This window comes from Ostrinia furnacalis, unplaced genomic scaffold (assembly GCF_004193835.3).
Source record: "Ostrinia furnacalis isolate ACB-3 unplaced genomic scaffold, ASM419383v2 OfSCF5489, whole genome shotgun sequence".
Taxonomy (NCBI): Eukaryota; Metazoa; Arthropoda; class Insecta; order Lepidoptera; family Crambidae; genus Ostrinia; species Ostrinia furnacalis.
The window spans coordinates 12,331-24,861 of NW_021135728.1; the positions used below are offsets into that span (position 1 = coordinate 12,331).

At 36.6% G+C, this 12,531-nt stretch overlaps 8 non-coding genes across 8 annotated transcripts; 7 read left to right on the plus strand and 1 right to left on the minus strand.

Moving 5' to 3' along the window:
* Positions 1–2,102: 2,102 nt before the first annotated feature.
* TRNAA-AGC (transfer RNA alanine (anticodon AGC)) lies at positions 2,103–2,175 on the minus strand. The gene has a single exon. It is a non-coding gene; the product is annotated as a tRNA-Ala (tRNA).
* Positions 2,176–5,042: 2,867 nt separating this feature from the next.
* TRNAA-AGC (transfer RNA alanine (anticodon AGC)) lies at positions 5,043–5,115 on the plus strand. The gene has a single exon. It is a non-coding gene; the product is annotated as a tRNA-Ala (tRNA).
* A 630-nt stretch (positions 5,116–5,745) lies between these two features.
* Positions 5,746–5,818, plus strand: TRNAA-AGC (transfer RNA alanine (anticodon AGC)). The gene has a single exon. It is a non-coding gene; the product is annotated as a tRNA-Ala (tRNA).
* A 71-nt stretch (positions 5,819–5,889) lies between these two features.
* TRNAA-AGC (transfer RNA alanine (anticodon AGC)) lies at positions 5,890–5,962 on the plus strand. Its single transcript has one exon. It is a non-coding gene; the product is annotated as a tRNA-Ala (tRNA).
* An 812-nt stretch (positions 5,963–6,774) lies between these two features.
* On the plus strand, positions 6,775–6,847 carry TRNAA-AGC (transfer RNA alanine (anticodon AGC)). The gene has a single exon. It is a non-coding gene; the product is annotated as a tRNA-Ala (tRNA).
* A 782-nt stretch (positions 6,848–7,629) lies between these two features.
* Positions 7,630–7,702, plus strand: TRNAA-AGC (transfer RNA alanine (anticodon AGC)). The gene has a single exon. It is a non-coding gene; the product is annotated as a tRNA-Ala (tRNA).
* Positions 7,703–8,508: 806 nt separating this feature from the next.
* TRNAA-AGC (transfer RNA alanine (anticodon AGC)) lies at positions 8,509–8,581 on the plus strand. The gene has a single exon. It is a non-coding gene; the product is annotated as a tRNA-Ala (tRNA).
* A 693-nt stretch (positions 8,582–9,274) lies between these two features.
* TRNAA-AGC (transfer RNA alanine (anticodon AGC)) lies at positions 9,275–9,347 on the plus strand. The gene has a single exon. It is a non-coding gene; the product is annotated as a tRNA-Ala (tRNA).
* The last annotated feature ends 3,184 nt before the right edge of the window (positions 9,348–12,531 follow it).

Sequence of the window (12,531 nt, forward strand, 5' to 3'; positions counted from 1 at the left end):
TCTCATGCATCCCTTAAAAGGGGCTGTTCCCTGCAGGTATACGTTTGTGGAATGTGCAGTAAAAAATACACCATCTGTTTTCTGTCATCTTGGGACTTCTACTTGCATTATGTTGGCCTGGTGTTGGTGAGAAATTTAAGAAGTTGCTGAGATCTTTAATGACTCAAGTACATAATATTAGTTAACGACAGTATTTAAAAAAAATATAAAGAAGATGATTTATAAAACTTCAATCTAAAGTTACAAATATGATATAGACAGTACACACTACATGCTTATAGAAATGTTCCAAACATTCCTGCCAAAGTGTAAAAAAAACGCTCCAAATAAGATATCAAACCTGACAGACGTTGAGCCTGGACGGATGACGAAAGGGTTGAATAAATATCACGAACTACCAGGGTGGCATCAAATGCAGAGGGTATGCGTGTGATTTTAAAAGCTTGTCGTTTTTGTGTCATGCATCCCTTTCGACTACACTAGCTGCAGGTAGACGGACGATTTGAGGAGTTTAAAAGTCAAAAATGTTTTGCGTCTTCTTCTCTCTTAAAGTTGACTTATATTTAACCTCTTCCCTTATCATGGTCGCCTAGTAAGGGTGTGAAAAATGGGCGTAGAAATTATAGCAATAATAAAATTCTATAATCAGGAAATTATTGTAGATTTTTTTAAATAATATGACAGCATTGACAAATTCTAATTCAAAATTCAAAACGTTTATTGCATGTCACGTTACAATTTATATGTTGTTGCAAAATAGAGGTATACATGTGACGCCCATTTTGTTATTGACAGCTAATTTCTGTGGTTTACAGAATTTATATGTTGTTGCAAAATAGAGGTAATACATGTGACGCCCATTTTGTTATTGACAGCTAATTTCTGTGGTTTACAGAATTTATATTATGTTGTTGCAAAATAGAGGTATACATGACGCCCATTTTGTTATTGTCAGCTAATTTCTGTGGTTTACAGTACCTACAGGGTATCATAAGCTACCAGGCTCTACCAGGGAAGCATAGAATGAAGGTGTAGTATGGGGTGTGACGGTGTCCCACATTTTTTGCCCGGATCTCGTAGATTCCTTTAGAACGCCCATAGCCATAACAGGTTAACACTTCAAAAAAGGTTGAATGCAGGTACATTTCGTGAATGGATTTTGGTGTTAAATTGGCATGCTTGTGAAAGAAAAAGGTTGAGCAATGTCAACCTTAGTTGACAAATGCAATAGGTGTATTTTCACAATGGCCTAAGTTACCCTGCAATTGAAGTACCATAGTGATGTGTAATCACAGTTTCTTCCCTAATTTTTGCGAATAAATTAGCCCCAAAGAAAACTAACAATTCGCGCACGTCACTAGGAGTGCATAAAGCACGCATCTTTCGTTCGCACGCCATTGTGTCTGCCGGGGTACCTGCTCGTCTCTCCCTTGATTTCGCTGCTCTTTCGCCACCTTTGCGCGGAACGGGGTCAATGTGTCCCGTAAATGAACAGGCGCGGAATGTGGCACAATTTTGTTTTTCTCTCTGCTCTTGCTTGTAATGAAACAAGTGAGATATTAGTTTGATAGCTGTTGATAAAATTACGAGTTATGTCATGTTTACTATTGTTAACACATACTTAAGTTTTGTAAACAAACTATCAATCTAATTTATAGGTATAGTTACATAGAAACTCTTACGAAAAGTGTTATTAAATGCATAAACTAAAATAGAAACAATTTATTAAACACAAAATTGTTAAGTAAAATTGAACTATTGTTTTCCGTAAGTCGAACACATGTAGGTGAACCACTTATCTGGCTCTGATGCCCTATTAAAAGGGTAGCTACCCAGAGATATGTTAACTGCTGCTGTCCGCGTCCCACCTAATTTCGCTGAGATGTGAACTCTTGCCGGTTATGTTGTCCTGGTAACTGTGGGAGGAATGTTAACCCTTTGGGATCGTATAAAGAAAATAAAGTTAGTTTTTTAAGTATGATTTGTGTTATAAAAAATCTAATAAGACAAAAAATCTTATTAGATAATTTCATTTTAATCAGAAGTGATCTTTTTTATAGGGTATACAATGTGTATATCATAATCGATAAAAAAAAAAGTTTTGGAGGCGCCGGGTATCGATCCCGGTACCTCTCGCATGCTAAGCGAGCGCTCTACCATCTGAGCTACGCCCCCGTTGTTACAGTTGTCGTATAAGACCGCCACATTAAAACTAGAGCAGTGTGCGTCACGCAAGGTTATTGCAAAACGACTTACCCTTTGCCTTTCGTTTGATATTACGATAATGCAAACTCGTTTATTTACGGTTGCTTGTCCAATTGTACGCTTGAGTCTGCTTTCGAGTTCGAGTCCTGGTCTTACGGGACTATTCCCACCTCTCGTTCCCACCGCTGCAACTCCTGTGTAGCCAGGATCTACAGCTTGACCGCCAATAAAAACCCAACCAGTGAAGGTTAAGTTTGTCCCAGGGGCAAATTAAACTGTTTCAAAATCACAATAAAGAATCAGTTCGGGTGGTAGTTACACATCAACTAGATGTACTGGCAGAGGAACTTAAACATAATTACTTCATTTTCATCACACGGAATCTATCTAGTATCAGACTTTATAGACTTTCATAGACCTAAACATAAAATATGAAATATTTCCATTAGGACTTTTAGATCACATAATCTAGGAATAAAGGAAAGGTTTGTTTATAAAGTGTATCCCATATGGAAAGCGAATTCAGAACAAGAGAGTTCAATTCTCTACCCATTTTACCACAAAAATATTCAGATGATGCAAAACGATTTCGTTCTTTTAAAAACTAATCTAAAATATACGAAAGGAGATGTCATTCAAAACGGTTCGTCTAATCAAAATCTAGGTCACGCAGAAGTTAATTATGCTTAGTAGAATAAACAATCATATTATTATGTCAATCGTCATTTTTTAATATGGAGATTTTATCGCAATCTAGCTCAGTTGTCGATTACGATAATCTATAACGAATTTTGTCACGAAACGTGCATTTTCCACTCATTCGTGACTAAAGTGATGAAAGAGTGATAGTAATGTTTATGTTACTGTAAAAGCTCGAACTACGGTTAATCTTAAGATTTAAGTGTAAGTCTTAGGATTTACCAACATGAGTTGGTAAATGTAAGTATTTCTGAAAATACGACGACTTTTTCGAGCTTTTACCATTCGAATTCAGTATATGCTAGGTTTTACCTCTGTCAGCTGGTAGATGTTGGTTTTAGGATTAAAACAATGAGTAATTATTAATTACTTACTTTCATCAACTATTAGACAAAACAGGTACACAGTATTATAAAGGTATCATATGATAGTAATAAAATAAGTACAAACTAATACCAACTTATTTAAATTATTTGCAATCATTTCTTTTTCTTGTGTTTTGGTGTTCACATTATTTTTTACTGTTTCCTTTTTTTATTCCTTCTGACTCATTACCAACTATGTTGTTTTCGTAAAAGTTTACAGAACTTTTAATTAGTAAGATTATAACAAAAACTATAATACCATAGAGTCCATGGGATTATCATTTTTGTTATTTCGTCCATGGCATGGATGAAATGTGAAGTGGAAAAAATCGGAATTATAATAACCCAGCATTGATAGTAGCGCATACCTACCTGTAAATATAATATCTAGCCTATCTAGGACACTGAAATTTTGTACTGCATGCATCCTACTAATATTATAAACGCGAAAGTTTGTGTGGAACTGTGGATGTTTGTTACTCTTTTCAGTAAAAACTACTGAACTGATTTTGATGAAACTTTACATTAGCATATAGCATATACCTAGCATATACAGTATTATTGTTTATAACCCAGAATAACATATAGGCTATAATTTATGGCGATCTGTGACAAATTAAATTTCACGCGGGTGAAGCCGCGGGCAAATGCTAGTATTTTATATGACATGATCTTACCTTGATAAAGAAAAAACAAGGCAGTGACATCATGGTTTGTTTAATTGTATTAAAATGACAAGTGATGCCGTGGTCTTTCTTTTTAGTTCTTAAATTGTTCGTACATTTAAACGATACAAAAAAGCTGCGCTCGTGTAATGCGTAGATAAGACCGATTGTTACCTGTCAAAAATGCTTGTTTTGTTTTTCAACATTTACCGTGCCATTAATGTAAATCCTAAGATTTACCAACGAAATGGTGGTAAGAGTTCGAATCGCAAACCTTATGGGACATTTACCATTAGGAATTGGTAGATCTTAGGTTTTACTGGAATATCTTAGGATTTACTGCAATTCGAGCTTTTACAGTAACATTTATATTCATGAAGACATACTCGTAGAATAAATACACACTGATATCTGAAAACATAATTATGGATATTTTGTTACAAAGCTTACCAACAATTTTTATAATAGGTACAATAACATTCTACTAATATTATAAATGTGAAAGTTTGTGTGGATGTTTGTTACTCTTTCACGCAAAAACTACTGAACGGATTTTGTTGAAACTTTACAGTATTATTGTTTATAACCCAGATTAACATATAGGCTATAATTTATGACGATATGTGACAAACGAAATTTCACGCGGTAGAAGCCGCGGGCAAAAGCCAGTACTTAATAATATGAAGTATTTGAGGGATTGCTACCATGCACCTTAATTACCAGCATCAGATATTTCGACACTGTTGCAAGCGCCATATCACGGAGTTACATGTATTGTGAAACAAACATACAAATCACATAGCAACTAGTTATTCTGAATACGGATTAAGTAATATAGATTCAGGTTTATGAGTTCTACAAACATATTGCATTGATAAGTACATATCGTATTGATTGTGTTTGATAACGTCTTGTATCTCATTAGTAGCAATTGTTTTATGGCTTCTGTAATATTAAACGTGATTATACCATGACTTTTGATAATCGACTCCATCCTGTAGGATTTAAAGTTCAGAATACTATAGCGGGAGAGATTTGAAAGTTTTTTTCGAGAGGTCATGCGTATTTGTTTCAGTGATCATTTAAAAATTCGTTTTATTCATCAACGGGGGGCGTAGCTCAGATGGTAGAGCGCTCGCTTAGCATGCGAGAGGTACCGGGATCGATACCCGGCGCCTCCAAAAATCTTTTGTCTTTTAAGACTATGTATTTTTTTACTGAGAAAATTCTTCTGGAAAATCCTATTTTTAAAGTGTAAATAATGGAAGAAAGATCATGCCGCTTCTTATTGTTACTAGGCAGCCATATAATGCTCGTAGGAGGCAACTAGAAACAGTAAAAGGGGATCAAAGTTTAATAAAAAGGTATGAAAGGGTTAAACTGTGTTTTCACGAATACCAGGGTTTCATAACTGTGGAAGGGGTACAAGGAGCAGTACTGGGTTCGAAATCAACCAACGAACCAATGTGTAAAGGACTTTATATTATGCATTTAGATATGGAATGACTGATAGGCACAGAGCGCGGTAAATGTAGTGATCAAATTGCTTTTAAGTTTAGATCCACTCGGGCTTTAGAAAATGGCCTAGCTAGTTGAAAATACATCAAAATACATTGTCACCATATTCGACTGGGGTAATCCTGTTGTATCATTCAAGTAAGAATACCAGTTGGTAGTATAGTATTTTAAAGCTAAAATTGAAGCAAATGGAGCTACTAAAATATTGCAATGTCCTCGCCTGGGGCGCTATGGTCGGAATATATTCTTTGAATTTGCGTAAAGCGGTGGCTTGATACGCCGTAAGTATCAACGGGGGCGTAGCTCAGATGGTAGAGCGCTCGCTTAGCATGCGAGAGGTACCGGGATCGATACCCGGCGCCTCCAATTTTTTATTTTTTATGGATACAAAAAGCTACTTTAATTAAGTGACAGTCTTATACGACAAGTGTAACAACGGGGGCGTAGCTCAGATGGTAGAGCGCTCGCTTAGCATGCGAGAGGTACCGGGATCGATACCCGGCGCCTCCAATAGTAATCTCTGAATGTTTGTTTTTATTTTGTGTAATTTCTCTTATTAACTTACGCTCTTCCGAAAAGCACCAAGTTGGGCGCCAATATAAAAAAAATCTGCAGAGTAATGCTACGTGTGCTTAAAGCTTTACTTATTTTTACACTGTGTCGACCATGATATGTATAATTCTAAGCAAATCGGTCTTCGTGAAAATCCTTGGGGGAGGCCTTTGTCCAGCAGTGGACGTCTTTCGGCTGAAACGAAACGAACGAAGCAAATACATTTATTTAAAGTATTGTCAAAGAGTGAAGACGAAGAAGTGAAGATTCAAGGCCTACAGGATAGAAGGATATTTATTATTTGTTATTATTTTTATTTATGTGATTAATTCTATCAAGATCTATGATGCTTGACCATAATTGTGGTGAACCCACTAGTAATACAAGCATATTATTTTAGCTTACCACGAGGGTTTATCGGGATTATTAATAATTTGTATTTCGTTCGTTCGTTTCAGCCAAATGACGTCCACTGCTGGTCAAAGGCCTCCTCCAAGGTTTTCCACAATGCACGGTCCTTGTATTTACTTTGTATTTACTTTTATTAAAAAAAAATATATAGAAGTGCAGTTTTTTCGTGAAAATACTTGATAAAGAAAAAAGGCTTCGTCGTTCGTCGCGTGTCCAGTGTGTTGTTGTTGTGTTGTGAAAGTGGATCATACGTCATGTGGTTACTACGTCACGCGTTTTCAATGTCGATTGCGCAGCCAGTTTATTAAGTAACCAGGCTTGTTTCGATAGGTATGCAACAATTCGAGTGCACAAACATCGGGGGCGTAGCTCAGATGGTAGAGCGCTCGCTTAGCATGCGAGAGGTACCGGGATCGATACCCGGCGCCTCCATCCACTTTTTTAATTGGGTCAGTTTTTGCATTAGGCAACATTTGGTTGTCATAGTCCAGAAGTAAGGACTAGTTTTCAGACTAAACTCCGATTTTTTGCTAAATCTGTCTCTCTTGCCACATTAACAATAACTTAGGTAAAGAATTCAACCAGAAACTCACTTCATTCAAGGCGTGCTGTCGCAAAATTAGTTTTTAGTGTGCTAAGGTAATCAGTTTTGTTGTCTATACATATAATATTTGTAATTATTACGTCAAGTAAGTAGTGTAAGTATTGTAAATTAATTAACAAAATATTTAAAGCTATTAAGATTACTTACGAATGGGGTGACACCATGTTGGGCGCCAAGTTTGGTCAACTATTGATTTGCCATCGCCGTGATTTGAACATGCTATCTTAGCTAATATATTAGATAAGCTTCATCAGACCAGGCGATCATCACGTGAACCACCTGGCCAGACGTACCGTACGAAGACCGTACATAAAAATATGAGTAGGAAATAAGGAAAAAGTGCAATGGATGACACTAACCTTATGTTTTTTATTCACAATCAAACAATTCAATTAACATAATGGAACTTTAAAAATTAGGCGAACTTTATTCTAACAAAGTAACATAATTCAAGCTATTGTTTACATCGGTGGTCAACTAACCGACCACAGTAAGTGAAAGGGTGCACGTGGTCGTAATCATGACGTCATACGTTACAATGTCACTTGCACTGCCAGTTCGTTAAGCAATCGGCCTGATAGGTATTGAACGATTCGAGTGCACAAACAACGGGGGCGTAGCTCAGATGGTAGAGCGCTCGCTTAGCATGCGAGAGGTACCGGGATCGATACCCGGCGCCTCCAATTAGATTTTTAATTGGGTCATTTTTAATGCCCACATTAATTGGCTTTTTCTTGTTACAAACACTATTTTCTGAAGTACTAATCAATGTTTTTGTCTTCCAGCATGTATATTTAGAGGCCAGGCATTTTGGGGACATTGTCTTCCTCCTTTTTGATCCAGGATACTTTATGACACAATATACACCGTTCGTCAATTGATATTATATTGAGAACTTGACAATAACCTACCTCAAACGTGTACTAAGTACACAAATCGTTATAAATTCATTTTGATTTCGAGTTTCTAATACCCTATAGTGGACACCATGTTGGGCGCCAAGTTCTCGGCGTATATGAAATCTCTCGAACTGTTGAGTAATTTTATTCTTATTGGAAAGACATATGTAAGTATATGATTTACCGTTCCTATTATTTTACCATTGTTTGTACACCTACGAACATAACAGCGTTCAACGTAAAAAGTTAGGGTGAATGTGTCTACTGCAGAGTTTAAATAGACAGGAATTCGTCACTGTACGCATCGTGTACGCCTGCTTACTACTTACTTACATACAAAAATGTTACATTTGGTATTAGCATTAACATTATCGCACACATCTTGCGTAAAGTGACGGATTAACATGGCAATTACATACTACTATGCCTCCATTAATATAATCGTTCAAGTGAAAGTATCATTGTACGTCGAGCGTTCACTACGTCGGACTGATTCCGATTCATTTCAATGTCACATGCGTAACCATTTTATTTCGTAATTTTGTTGTCGAGCTCTGATACATATAGATTAATTCGCCAGTTATGCCACCGGGGGCGTAGCTCAGATGGTAGAGCGCTCGCTTAGCATGCGAGAGGTACCGGGATCGATACCCGGCGCCTCCAAGAAATATTCCCGGAAGTCGGCTTTTTTTGTTTTATAGTATTGATATAAATTATGAAGACTGAGCACAAAGCTTTATAGATCACCACGTTGGGTTCCAATAAGTATATAGGACACAAAAAATGATTAAGTACATAATTTATGATTGTCCTATTTCTAGAATCATACTATTGAAATAATTAGTCACATTCAGATTTACTTATATGCTTTTTGTAGGCTCGCATTTATAAGTATTATTTATTTAAATACAGTGCTTTTGTTGATGGCATAAAGCTTCTAAATTGCTGATCACCGATTATTTCAGTCAGAAATCGATATTGGTCCTAAATACCAATTTATTATACATAGTAACAGTACTTAACGCTTAATATTGAATTGATATCGAGGTTATCTTGTTATTGAAAATCTTAGTAAGCACCAGATATTAGCAATCTAGATAGATACTAGGTATTATAGTAATAGTACTCTCAGAAATGAACAAATTAAGATAAGCTGGTGAATTAATCCAACGCAACGTAACTAGGAATCGAATCTGCGAAGTGCGACTTTCGACTTTAATTCAGCGCGTTGCAGGTTTGCTCTTATTAGAATGTTCGAAGATTTCGAAGTCCTTCCAATGTCACTCGCGCTACCAGTAAGTTACACAATCAACATTGTTTAAAATTATATCACGTAATTGAGATTATAAACCAATCGGGGGCGTAGCTCAGATGGTAGAGCGCTCGCTTAGCATGCGAGAGGTACCGGGATCGATACCCGGCGCCTCCATTCCTTTTTTTTCCTTTTTTATTATGTCTGGAGGTTACATTTGTACTCATGGTTGGCAATTTGTAATTTTTATGTTTTTTATCGGACCAACATAAAAAAAACATTGCGAATCTTGTGCAAAAGCAGAGCAGATTACCAGGCGAGCATGAAGTAATAGGTGGTCGGTGCGACCGCCGACCGGCGCCGGCCGACCGCTCGGAGGGACCGTAATTTTTCTCTGCATTGTGTTCTTAGCTCCACCTTTTATTACTGTAATAATTCTCGCCGTAGACGCGTAATTTGAAACAATGCAACATGCCAGAACACAGGTCTGTTAGCTTTGTCCTCTTTCAGGAATATTCGTCTCTTTCGTGTGCTTTGAAGCGGAGGGAAAAAACTCCGATACAAAGCATAAAGATTTTGATTAAAGGAATTGTCGGATTTTTAAAGCCTCTTTTTTTAGGTATTGTTACGTGTTGAATTGGAGCGTGACATGGTAATGGTCTGTTTCTGTGAAGCTGGGGACGGTGTAGCGTATCTTTGATGATATGCCATTATTTGCGTTCTTCGTGTATCGTAAATAGGGCAATTTGGGAACATTTACTCGTTCATAATCAATATCACCTGAAATAAAAAAGTAGGATGAAATACACTGATTTAATTTTTTGTTTCTGAAAAAAGACGGCTCATTTATTACCCACCTACTTTCTTGCTTTACGCGTACTGAAAACTAAGTCTATAGCCAAAAAGTTCGCAAGACATCTTTGTTACAGTTGAAATAAGGTTGTGTTGTCAACTCTCTGGCCACTTTGGGTTTCACGGACTATTTGACGCTGACACCCTACCTACTACCTGTGCTACTACTTATTTGCTTTTACACGTCACTGAAAACCACGCGCTATTCCATTCACCTATCATCATGTATGATGAGGGAGGGGGGAAGGGGGGCTATGTCAACAAATTGATAAACTCATTAAGCGTGCTTTGTCCGCGGTGGACAAACAAACAGAGGAGGTAAATATGGCGACACAGTTACAAAGCTGAGTCAACAAGTGAGGGCTATGACTGATCTGCAAAGTTTTCAATAACTTCGTCTGAATAAAATACTTTCATAAATAACAACAACGTCTTTAAAACAATACGTACAGGAACAGTTTAAGTTATCATCTACTCGTGCTATAAAAGTTGTATTAAAGTAGGTACTGAAATCCAGATATAAGATTTTTTATCTATATCATAGCGAGAATATAGAAAACGTTTGGGGGTCGCAGATGACCCACATATTTGTGACCTATGGATCCTCCATTCATAGAATTACCAAGACACTTAAGATTTAACTTAGTCTATGAGACTTATGCCCGTTTTCACCATCAATCCCTAATTTTTAAGTTACACAGGGGTCACTTAAAAATTAGGGATTGATGGTGAAAACGAGCATTATACTTTTGTAAATAAGATTACTGAATGCTAGCTAAAAATAAGACGGAAAAACTTATTTCACAAGCCTTGTGAAATAAGTTTTTCCGTCTTATTTCCATACACAAATATTGAGGTATTAATTTTATTGTAAGTCTCCCACGAATTGTAAATTACACAGGGGTCACTTAAAAATTAGGGATTGATGGTGAAAACGAGCATTATACTTTTGTAAATAAGATTACTGAATGCTAGCTAAAAATAAGACGGAAAAACTTATTTCACAAGCCTTGTGAAATAAGTTTTTCCGTGCCTTGTGAAATACACAAATATTGAGGTATTAATTTTATTGTAAGTCTCCCACGAATTGTAAATGAGACTCGATTTAATCTTGATCAGTTTGGAATAAACTTCGGAATTAGACTGCATAATGAAATAGCCAAGTTTCGGCCCAAGTCAAAGTAATTAATTTCTTTAAGGTTGTTTATAAAAGTCATTAGAAATTCCAATTCATTGATAAATACAGTCTTACACCATTGTCTTTGAATAAAGTTTTTTAAATATATTATTTGGTATAAAATACACATACCTACTTATTTTGAATCTGTGTCTACTTCTTGTCTAGGAAATACAAACTTGTTAAAAAATACAATATATTTTTTTAACGACCTACTTAATAACTTATAGGTTAGTTTCATTTAAGTTACGAGTACTCTGTTTATTTGTGTTTATATTAGGCCTGCATAGCTGAACGAATTGTGATTCAATCTCTAGCTAATCGTACCTATTATACTCGTATTCACTGCCTGGCCACCCTGTATAACATTTTACACAAAAATTCGTCTGATAGCCGTTAAGTATCTAAATACTTATGTCTCGTGAGATAAATGCATTTTCTTTCTTCACGCTCCTATACACCATTACTTAAGTGTTCAAGTCTCAAGTCAACTAATAAACTTCCCGCCCGCCTTAATGCCCGGTTCCGCTCCAGTCCCGGCCGGAGTCCGGGATGGCTCACGGGATTAGCCGCGTCGCGGGATTACAGTACCGGCTCTAGCTGACAGATGGACTTTCCAGCTTCACTATTTTTCATTCGAAAGTTTTACTTAACAACATTAATTACTGAACTCATCTTGATAAGCGATTTCTACTAACTTTAAACATGAAAACTCGTTTATATTGGTATGTTTTAATGTTTTACAGACCCGGTTCAGGCTCACTAATGGACTTTTCAGTTTCAGCCAGTTAGGTACTGGTTTCAGTTTATGAAAATGTTTAGAACTGCTGCAAATACCGACCCCTAAGTCGCCTGACCAAATTTTCTCCCCTCAAATCCCTAATGCAGTGCGAAAAGAGCTCTCCATATTTATGTCACCCTGGTACTTCGAATGCGAATAATTTGCGCATTTCCCCAAACCGGCACACGTTTTGTGAAGTTAAAACGGCCTAAATAAAAATTTATACTGCATAATTATTTTCTCTGAGTGCTTTGTGTCCTTTTTTGTTAGAGAGAAAGTGTAATCATCTCATCTTTCGGTGATACGCAATTTGCGTAAAAGGCAGTGTTTCGGGTAACGGCTCGGGGTTACCCAGAAATTGTGTGAATGCTCATTGTCTCGAACAGTCTCTATTATACTCGGTAAATAGACTTTGTTTCGTTTACAGCCATATAACTTGTTGTTCCTAAGTGGCTTACCTGATTGCCTTTGGTTACTTTTTTCTAAAGGATTTTATTTAAACAGGTACATATCTGCATTTGCGATAATATAATGATGTTTTTGATTAAAAA